Below are 11168 nucleotides of genomic sequence, written 5' to 3' on the forward strand. Positions count from 1 at the left end.
GGTTTCGAGAGTAGACCACATGCTTCAATTCCCTTCCTTTGTTCTTCCAGAATGATATTCAAGACAAATCGATGACTTTGCAATTGGTTATAAAGTGGTTTATGTCTTCAGGTCAAGCAAGGTAAGGCACCCTCTTATTGCCTTCCCAAGAGTCACATGAACTTAAAACTAGAAAGCAATGTGACTACCTTTGCATGATTATAATGCTCTTCAAATTCCGCACTCCTTATCTTCCAGCTCTATGGCTCTTGATTCTTTAATAACCAAGCATAGTGTTGGCTTAGTACTACATTGAGACCAACATATGACTCATATTGCATTTCTACGTTTGGAAACTCGAAGGAGTAAGTCTTCACACTAAGAAGTTCTCCCGGTATATCAAGCTCCTTTACCAAGGAGGTGAAATCTGATGACTTCTCGCGATCAAAGCCGATTTCTATTTGACCGAGAAGCTCCAACTTGATCCCTTGATGCTCAATTTTCTTTCCTGGATGTGGAACAACACGCACCTGTCCCACTAAACTTTCAAGGCTGTGAAAAAGAGGCACCACAACCGTCTGTCCATTCTCCTTCCTCACATTAACAAACACAGCAGAATTAACAAAGGTACTTGCTGCCGAGTGTCAGCATCAGCAAAGTCGATTGTGACCGTACACGGTGGTGCCAATGCTCCTCGAATAAAATTCATAGCCACGGTTGATGATATAGCAACCAATCGGCCTAATCAAAAGCGACAACTTCCTCCCTCCTCTCTCTCTCTCTCTTTCTCTCTCTACGTAGCTTTTCTCCATGTAAAAATCAATCGGCGCCTCCTCTCCAAGAATCCCATGCCCCCTTCTTCAACGGTCTTCATCATGCAAGCAGATCAACCTTTTTATGATCTCTGATGGTGGTGTGGTTCACCATTGCATTCGAAACGCAGCAACCCTCCTCCATATTCTCCATCAATCGCCGCCTCCCCATTTCTCCCTCTCCTCCTGCGTTGATAGTCTTCTTCTCTTCCCTTTATCAATCGGTGCCTCCTCTCCAAGAATCCCATGCCCCCTCCTTTCTCCACGACATGTCCGTAACGGTCCTCCCTCCCATCGTATTCATTTTGTTTTTTTTTCTTTTGTTTTTTTTTTTAAAAAAAAGTTCCTTCCATTAAAGTTTTTTACCTATTAAGGTTTTTTACTCTCCCCCAACACACAACCCCCTAAGGCAAAGTCCCAATTTCAATTGTAGCTGTTCCAATTGCAAGATAACTGCATCAAGGGAAGGTCTTTGAAGTGGATCTCGCACAAGTACAAAATGGAGAAATCCCATTATAGGCTTGAAGTGATTCACCTTTGCTACATTCTCATTGGGTATAAGATCCTGTGTTTGTAATGATTTCATGTTGGCATTGTGAGTCGTTATAGCTGCCCTCCATGACCTAAACCATAACCTAAAACTACATAATCGACATTTCTTGGCCAGAGTGCAAGGACACGGTCTCCAAAGACAGCAACAACGAACACCGCATCTGCATTGAATTCATGTAAAAATTTAGTAATAAGGTGTCAATTGTATACAGTTTTGCCAAAAAATTGTTGCAATAAATGGCATGTTTTTAGGTGTTGTCATTCTCCCCCACTAAAATGCGAAGCGTCCTCGCGAGCACAGCTACATCACGAACATCCAGCATCACCAACACTGCTACCACGAGCATTGCTACGCAACTTTGAAAGAAAAATATACTCTCCTCCACTTAATTGCGAAGCGTCCCCGCGAGCACAGCTACAAGATCTGCAAAACCGCACATGGACAACTGGTAGACACTGGAAAAGTAGAAAGATACTTATTTGTGTCATATTAAAATACAAACAATATAAATGTTTTAATGAAAAGATGGAAAAACTTGTGCAAACTAACATTCTCCCTTACTCGCTCTCCACACTGAAATGCATAACAGAGCTTCATCCATTGCATAGAATATACCAACTAGGAAACTGTCTAGAATCACTAAACAACAATAATCCCTCTAGGCAATAAATTGCCACACTACTATCCTACTAAAAATATTGCTTCTGAAATAGCATCACTGATAAGGTCGTTACTTAACAAAGAACCCAAACAAGGTAAACTAATACTACAACACTAAATAGGACTCCTAGGGTTTAGCTGCTAACCCTCCATGTTCTACTAGAACAACCAGCAAATGGTCCGGAACTTCTAATTGTCCAAGGCTCTTCTTTTAAGTTTATGTTTTAATGGGTTTTTTGTTTTTAATGTCAAAAGAGTATATACATTGATTCTCTTTCCCAAAAGGTCCCACCCCAAAGAGATACAAGGCATCGGACACAGGGCACCCGTCAAGGAAATCCCTACAGCCTACCAGGACCTCAGAGGCGATGGTTATCTTCTTTTGGTTGTTTTTTTTTTTCTTTCAAACCCTGCAGTCTCAGGGTGTTTTTTTTTTCTTGTTTGTTTTTATTCTTTCTTTCTTTCTTTAAAAGAATAAATATATAGACTCTTCCGAACTTTTAATATTTGGATTGGATTTAAGGATTGTTTTGTTGTTTTTTTTTTTTTTTAAGGATCAACTAAGAAGCTAAGAAGACATCACTTAATTGAACGGTCAAACATTTCAGCTCAACAACTTTACTCGAGGAATCTAATCTAGCGCATAATACTAGTCACTTTGTCTAGGCAAATGATAAGCAAAGAATACTCACCAGCTCAGCATCTTTCTTCCACGCTACTCCTAGTCAAAATTTCGTGGAGAGAACCTTGTTATTCAGCTATCCCACATATCGCTAGAAAAGCGACCAAAAGATAGGGGAAAACTCTATAGGATTCCTAATCGGACACCCATACAATGAAATTCACTATGTTATGCACACATGTCACCCCCCCTTTTAATCACTCCCTAATGCTAAGTCCCATCCCTTGTGAGTGGACTTCATATACAATTGTATGTATATATATCATTCATATTTGTTTAAAATATTTATTTATAATTCCTCTGTAATTTACTTAAGTGTTTTTTCCTTTTTTTCTTCTTCTTCGACATCTCTAATTCCATTCCATCAATTTTTTATTCATGTATTTTTCAAAATGAATATGAAATAAAAAGTTTAGGTATGAAACAACCTTGTATGTTCGTGGATATTGCAACTCCAAGAATCAGCAACAGAAACATACAACAGTGTGTAACGCAAAATCATAGTCAAATCTGCACATGAAACATACACTAGCCAGTACAATGTTAAAGGGTTAGATAAATAATAAAACTTCTCCCTGTACCAAAGAATTATCAAATACTCATGTCACAATCTCGATCAACTAGACTGTCGTAACGCTCCCACTGCTTGGTTGTTTAAGAAGCAGTATATTTCTCCACTTAATAACCATTCTTGCATATAGAACTGTCCATCTCACCAGCTTAAATATCCCAAACTCCAGCACTGAAAGGAATATCCTAACCGTGCGTGCAACTAACTACCTAACTACGTGGAAAATAAAACTAAAGTGCATGAAAACCTACAGGATATCAATAACTCAAAGCATTGTATGTTTTTTTAACGCTATATATATGTTTGTTTGTTTGGTTGTTTGTTTTTTTTTTATAAATGTAGAATAAAAGAAAAAACATAAAAGACTAAGAAAACAAAATATCTAGACTAAAATCTTCAAAGTCTCTGAGATCTTCTAGTGAAAACAATAATCCTAATCCGAAATCATCAACTCCATCTAAGTCAAACCTATTAACTAAACTATCATCTATAGGATGCTCAAGAATAGCCTCTAGCGTAGACATATCAGAAGTCACAGATCCGCTATCAGGTGCATCGCTAAGAACCTCCATCACATCATGGAGCGAAGCCGAAGCTGCATCATCATAGTAGGGCATAGGGGCCACTGGTAAAGCATCTAAGGAATGCCCCTCGGTCGCATCCATGTACCAACAAATATAATCCCAACATGGGCAGGGAACACTAATCTGTAAATCATGGTAAGATGGAGTAAGACGATAGACAGTGGAACGATATCTCGCAAATTCTGCTTGCTCTCGGCCTACCCTAGACTGACCAGCGCCGCGCTCAGGAGAAAAAACACTATTATAATCATGACGCTGGTAGGTATAACCAATCATTTCCTGCATGGCAGTGGTACCATAGCGTCGAAAGTATGTGCGACACTGCCAACACAAGAGCTGAGCACGCACAAATAAATGCCGCTGACAAGACCTACAACCAAAAGGTGGATGATACTGTAAACAAAAAATAATCACAAAGGAAGAACCACAACAGGCCTCCCCTCTCGGTGCATATAAAAACCTGTCATGCGTCTGAAAACGCGGAATATCGTAAGGTCCAGCATGAACAGGATTAGTACTATCGGCATCAATACGAGGGTAAAGCGCATCCATCCACAAAAAAGCCATACCTGCATCCCATTTAAAAACCCCCCAAGAAAGAAAAGACATCCAAGGGTGGATTAGACAAAATATTATTTTAACTACTAACCTAACTATACCTAGCTAACCTAAGTCACAAAATGTTTAAGGCGCAGGCCATTAACCCTAAATATCTCATTTTCAGCATTAATATCCTGCACATCAAGAGAACCATTATCATAAACATTAATCACCTTAAAAGGTCCCAACCAACGAATTTTAAGCTTCCCAGGAAATTTATAATAACGACTGTCATAAAGTAAAACTAAATCGCCTTCTTTAAACTCCCGTACTTTAATATTCTGGTCGTGCCATGCTTTACGACGTTTTTGCATTGCTTCTAGACTTTGTAGAGCTAATAATCTTTCCTCATCCAACTTTACCAATTGTAAAATCCGTTGTTTCAAGGATTCAACCTCACCTAGTCGTAATGATAGAGCTACTCGTAAAGTGGGCAACTCTTGCTCAATAGGGAATATAGCATTAGTGCCATAAACTAAATTGAAGGGTGTATTTTGCACTGTCACCTTATAAGTAGTTCTATAGGCCCATAACGCTTCATATAAACGTTCATCCCAATCTCGCCTGTGGGAAGCAACCGTTTTAGTTAAAATCCCACATATAATGCGATTGGTTACTTCAACCTGACCGTTAGCTCTGGGATAATAAGGTGTTGATTTGCGATGTTTAATTTTATAGATTTCCATTAACTCGCTAATAAGACCATTCAAGAAATGGGAACCTCGGTCACTTACTAATTCCAGTGGGCAACCAAAACGCGTAATAATATTCTCATACATAAACTTAGCCACATCAATGGCTTTATCTGTTTTAAGCGCTTTCGCTTCCACCCACTTTGTAATATAGTCAGTACAGACTAAGATATAACGATTCGATCGATATCTAGTAGGTGGATCGATTGGGCCCACAAAATCAATTCCCCATTTCTCAAAAGGTGCTAATGCTAATATAGGTGTCAAAGGCGTAGCAAAACTCTTAGAAGGACGACCAGTCCTTTGACATACATCGCATTTGCGACAATAATAATAAGTATCTTTAAATAGAGTAGGCCACCAATAACCAGCTAATAGAACTTTTCTTGCAGTCAATTCACCGGCAAAATGGCCACCACACGGCTCATCATGCAATGCCTTAAGAACCACTGGTACTTCATCTTCCCTTACACAACGTCGATAGATACCTTCGCGTGGAAAAAATTTATAAAGGTAACCCCCTAATAATCCATAGGAGCGTGATTGCATTAATATCTGACGTTTCCTGCGCTTATCGGCACCAGGTGGATATCGAGCAGTACTAAGAAAATTCGCAATATCAGCATACCATGGAACTTGTGTCTCCACAGTAAAAAGTGATGCATCCGGGAAATCATCTTCCACACCTTCCTCTTTGTCTGATGTTAATAATCGTGATAGATGATCTGCTAGCACATGAGCTCTACCAGGACGAGTAACTATTTGAAAATCAAACTCTTGGAATAACAACATCCAACGAATCACACGTCCTGAAAGTTCTGCTTTATTAAGCAAATACTTTAACGCCTCATGATCAACATATATAGTAAACTTATTCCCTAATAAATAATGACGAAATTTCTCCACCGCAAATACCATTGATAGGCATTCTTTCTCAGTGGTGGTATAATTCCTTTCTGCATCACTTAAATTTCGACTCGCATAATAAATTGGATGATCCACCTTATTATCATCTGCTTGACACAAAACAGCTCCTACAGCATACATAGATGCATCAGCATGAATATGGAATTCTTTTGTCCAATCTGGGGGTACGAGTACTGGTCCTTCAATTAACTTATGTTTAAGAAATTCAAATGCTTTCTGGCAAACACCATCCCAAATAAAAGGAGTATCCTTTCGTAGTAGATTTGTCAAAGGTGATGCCACCTTTGCAAAATCGGAAATAAATCTCCGATAATAATTTAGATGTCCTAAAAATCCACGCAATTGCTTAAGATTTGTTGGAGGTGGAAGTGCAGAAATCTTAATAATTTTAGCTGGATCCATGGCAATACCTTCTTTAGAAACGATATGCCCCAATAAGGTTCCTTTTGGTACTCCAAAAACACATTTATCAGGATTCAAGGATATACCTACTTCATCACTACGTTCAAATACTTGCGTTAGTAACTCAGGCATTTCTTTTGCCGTACCATAGACACAAAAGTCATCTAAGAAAACTTCCATCCATTGACGTAGAAAATCTTGATAAGCTGCAATCATAACTCTCTGAAATGTTGCGGGTGCATTGCACAAACCAAAAGGCATTACTCTATAAGCAAATGTACCCCATTCAGTAGTAAATGTAGTTTTAGATTGATCTTCAGGATGAATTAGTACTTGGTTGTAACCGCTAAATCCATCCATGAAAGAATACAGCTCATGACCAGCAACCTTATCAAGTACCTGATCAGTAAATGGCAAAGGAAAATGATCTTTACGTGTTTTGCTATTCAGCTTTCTATAATCGACACAAATGCGAATCTTCTTACTATTCTTCTTAGGTACTACCACAATAGGAGATACCCAATCACTGTATGCAACAGGATAAATAAATCCAGCATCTAAAAGCTTAGTAATTTCAGCTTTCACTAACTCTGCATACACAGGGTTTGTTCGTCGTTGACGTTGACATACAGGTTTTGTGCCTGGTTCTAGATCAATAAAATGCTGACATAATTCAGCTTTGATACCCTTAAGGTCCCTATATGACCAAGCAAAAGCGTCAACATGCAATCGTAAGACTTCTTCGAATCTTTCACGATATGGCGATTCCAATTGGTCTCCTAAATTTAAATATTTCCCTTCTGCCATTTTAAGCTTAACTACTTCAATTTCAGGCTCTTCAATAAATAGAGAGTCTATTCTTCGTGGCTTAATTGTGGGCACATCTTCGGATATCTGCATCAATACATTTCCAAGCGGGTTATTCTTAGTACTTGATTCCAATGCTTCTTCTCCCACATTCACAGAATTTACTAAGGGTAAAGCCCTATAAGGAATAATAGCCAGGTTATCTTGCGTAGCACCATCAACTTCTACTCCATAGACATTTACTCACTCAGGAAAGGATTTTTCAGTATATCTCTTCCCATATTTATCTAAATCGCCATTATTGACATTTACATTTTTACGAGATTTCATGGTAAATGAGGTTCTTACAGAGTCAATTACGCTAGGTATCTGCTCTGAAGTACATGGATATTGAACATGTAACCTACGGCGATATCAACGTAAAATGTCGTTATTCTTTTCTAAACATTCTTGATCATCTAAACTCCAAAACCATTGATTATCTTTAAGCTTGAGAATTAATGAATGTAGATTCTCATCCTCCTCGCCCTGAATTCTACAGCCCAAATAATGTATAACTTGTTTTAGTTCCCCAAAATTCCTAGGTGCTGCAGGTTCAAACCATCTAAGTTGTGGCTCTTGCCCATCCCCATAAATAGTAAAATCCATTACTCTTTCTTTTGGATGAGGCAACACCACCACTTGCATATTGTGCAATTTAACCTTAGTAGGTTCAGATTGGACTCGTTGATAACCAATTATGGGTCCCCTAGAACAGCGATAAATCTTCTGTGCAATTCCGGTCGAACACCTAAAAGAATGACACAACCAGGGAACATTTGTAGGGTTTTTCTCTTGAGTCTCTGGTTCAAAAGTATTCTTAGATTTATATTTTTTCAAAAACCTATCAGTGTTTTCATGTTCTTCCCAATAATTTGTATCCATAGATAACGCTTGGTCCATCTGTAACTCACCCCTACTGAATTTAGATTTCTCTTCATCTAAATAAAATTCTAAAAGCGAGATTTCATCTAGATATCGCCTTTCTCTAAACTGAAACTCTGCCTTTTCCTTTTGCAACTCAGTAATCTTCTTCATTGCTTCATTTACAGCAGTCAACACTGCCTCACGCTCTACTTCCAATGCCTCTTCCAATTCTCTAATAATCCTAACGTAATTACCATGATGTTCACAAGAAGTCTGTGAAAACCTGTTAAAAGCCGAAGCTGAATCATCCTCATCCTCACGAGATAGTGGTCTTTGTAAGGGTTTGCACCTATGCCTACTTCTCCTTTCTCTTTCCTTCGCTTCTAACTGGTAGTAATAAATCCGTTTAGCTCTATCTGGCAATTGTCCAAATCCAAAGGGTAAAGCATTTTCCCCATAAGGAAGAGCTTCTAAAATCCTACTCTCCAGCATACTATTATGATTATCAGTAACATCATCTTCTCCCATACCTTCTAAAGAGGTTATTGAAATATCAGCCAAATCAGATATCATTAACTCAGGCATTTCTTCCTCCTCTAATTCATCCATAGAAATCACTTCCGACCTGTTGTAAGCAGAAAATACATCTTCTTGATCTTTTCCTTCTTGATCCGTAGATAATTGAAAACATGTTTCAAGCGAATCATCAAGATATTCTGCTTCTTCTGCTGAAAGCATTAAGCAGTCGAGAGTTGTATCTTCGGATGTAGATAACCACTGAGTAATATCACTATCCGAATCATTGTCAGATGAAAACGCTACAACATACTCACCAATACCCATCTGTTCTACCTTGTGAGGCTGATGTACTATATTGACCTCTACTTTCTCTGCTCCTGCTGGGTGTGGTGTCTTAAATAACCAAGCATAAGGCCCTTCATGATTAGTCCTCTCCATTTCTGAATCATAAAACTCACTGTTGGATTTCTCATCCATTTCACTAACTGCCTCATCTCCTGAATCTTTCAAAAATCCTTTTGAAATAACTTGTATCTTAACCCTATCATTTCGAGGACCAATCACAATTGAACCTTTATACCAGTCCTGAATGCATCTTGCTTGGTATAACCAAGGTCTTCCCAACAGAACAGAATATGATGAAATATTTGTTTGCGAACGAACGATCAAATAGTTCACATGAAATTCTAATCCGGCTACTACAGATTTCACATTTCGCAGTAACCCCAAAGGAGTTACTTTCCTTTGATCAGCCACACGTAAAACAATATGAGTAGGTTCTAGATCCTTCAACCCTAATTCTTGCATAGCTTGTTCTGTCATCAAATTAACTGCTGAACCACCATCTAACTGCACTTCATGTAGCAAGTGGCCATTAATAGTAGTATCGATAACTGGAGCTCCTGGGTCCACAAATAAATCTACTATTTTTACATCCTTAGTTGTTTTTCCTTTGGAAGAATTTTCACGGATTTTAGAAGCGTTTATTTCAATCCTCTTCCTTCGACGCCGAACTAATTTATGGTAAAGTTGTTTCCTACAAACAGGCGCTATTTCTAGCAATTGCCGAAGGTTAATAGTCAATGATATTTCTTCTAATGCAGCCCAAAGATCATAGGTCTTATTTACGGATTCTACATAATCTTTACTCCTTTCCTTAGGAGGAACCAATCTTTCGGGAAAAGGAGCTACTCCCACTTGAATCTTAGGATTTACTAAAGGCACAGGTAATAATGGATGGTCAGAGGAATGCTGCGGAGAATCCGATTCAGGTAGTTCTATATTAGGATCTATGTCCTTAGACTTATCCTTCACTGCTCCGTTTAATTGTGAACTCTCTTCCTCTAAACCTTGCTCCTTCTGTTGTTGCTTTTGTGCCCGAGTAATAACACCAATCATAGGGTCAGCCCTAAAGGTCACCTTACGAGGTATAAATTTTGATTTAACTCCAATATCTTTCCTTATTGTTTCTACTTCAACTAAATTTGCAGCAGACGTTGAAGGTTCGTTAGAGGTTTGTTTCCCTTTGTCAGTCATTTTATTATCCTCTCGCTTAGGACAATTCTCTTCATAGTGTCCTTCACCACTGCACCTCCTGCAAAGAGGAGTATAGTCTTGATTTTTACGCGCATTTAGACAATATGTGGCTATGTGACCTTCTTGTTGGCATCGATAACAGATTATGGGTCCCCTAGGTCTTTGTTGACCACCTTGTCCCATTGGATTACGAAAATTTCCATTATTTCTTCTAAAAGGAGAATTTCTCCCTCGATTACCATCACTGTTGTAATTGTTTCGAGGCACTGGGGGTCTACCCTGGGTGGGCAATCCTCGTGGCCTAAAAGGTTGATTGGGTGGTCCAATCTCATAAGTCCTATTATTACGATCCATGTAATTGTAATTCATTTGCATTGAACGAGCTTGTTGTTGCTCTTGACCTAATTTATGCCAACAATTTGTATCTAAATGACCAGTCTTATGACAAAAAGAGCAAAACGGTGGATGATCGGGCATTAACCTTGAAGGCGTCGGACACTCTGTAGCCACATGGCCGTAACCATGACACTTACCACACCAGATATTAGATCGAGGTGGGTTTGAAGTCGAATTCCCTGACGATTGTTGAGCACTAGATCCTTGTGTCGTTATCGAATAAATTTCTTTCAAAGGCGCTTGTACTGTAGTCATAATTTCCTCCTTTAATTTTCCTAGAGATTTCGCAATAATATCTGCTACTTTTGCTTCATCCAGAGGAGATTGAGATTGCGGCATAGAAGGCATTCCTGTCTGCATCATATAAGCTGGAATTGAAGTGTACGGATTTAGAGGTACACTCGACATGTTTGAGCTTGCGGTTACCGAGGGATTTAAAGGAACGGTCACATAAGACACGTTCTTAGGTACCCCACCTGAAGTGCTTGGGTATTCTGTCCGAGATTCTTTGAATAGATCTCTCCGTCGTTGTTGACTAAGCT

The 11168-nt window shown here is 38.8% G+C and overlaps 1 pseudogene; it reads right to left on the reverse strand.

Annotated features, from left to right (window-relative positions):
- Positions 1 to 239: 239 nt before the first annotated feature.
- On the reverse strand, positions 240 to 730 carry LOC148008942 (vacuolar protein sorting-associated protein 26B pseudogene; annotated as a pseudogene).
- Between the last annotated feature and the right edge of the window lie 10438 nt (positions 731 to 11168).

Source organism: Lygodium microphyllum, unplaced genomic scaffold (assembly GCF_053477565.2).
Source record: "Lygodium microphyllum isolate KBCC unplaced genomic scaffold, Lygodium_microphyllum_v1.1.10 scaffold_43, whole genome shotgun sequence".
NCBI lineage: Eukaryota > Viridiplantae > Streptophyta > Polypodiopsida > Schizaeales > Lygodiaceae > Lygodium > Lygodium microphyllum.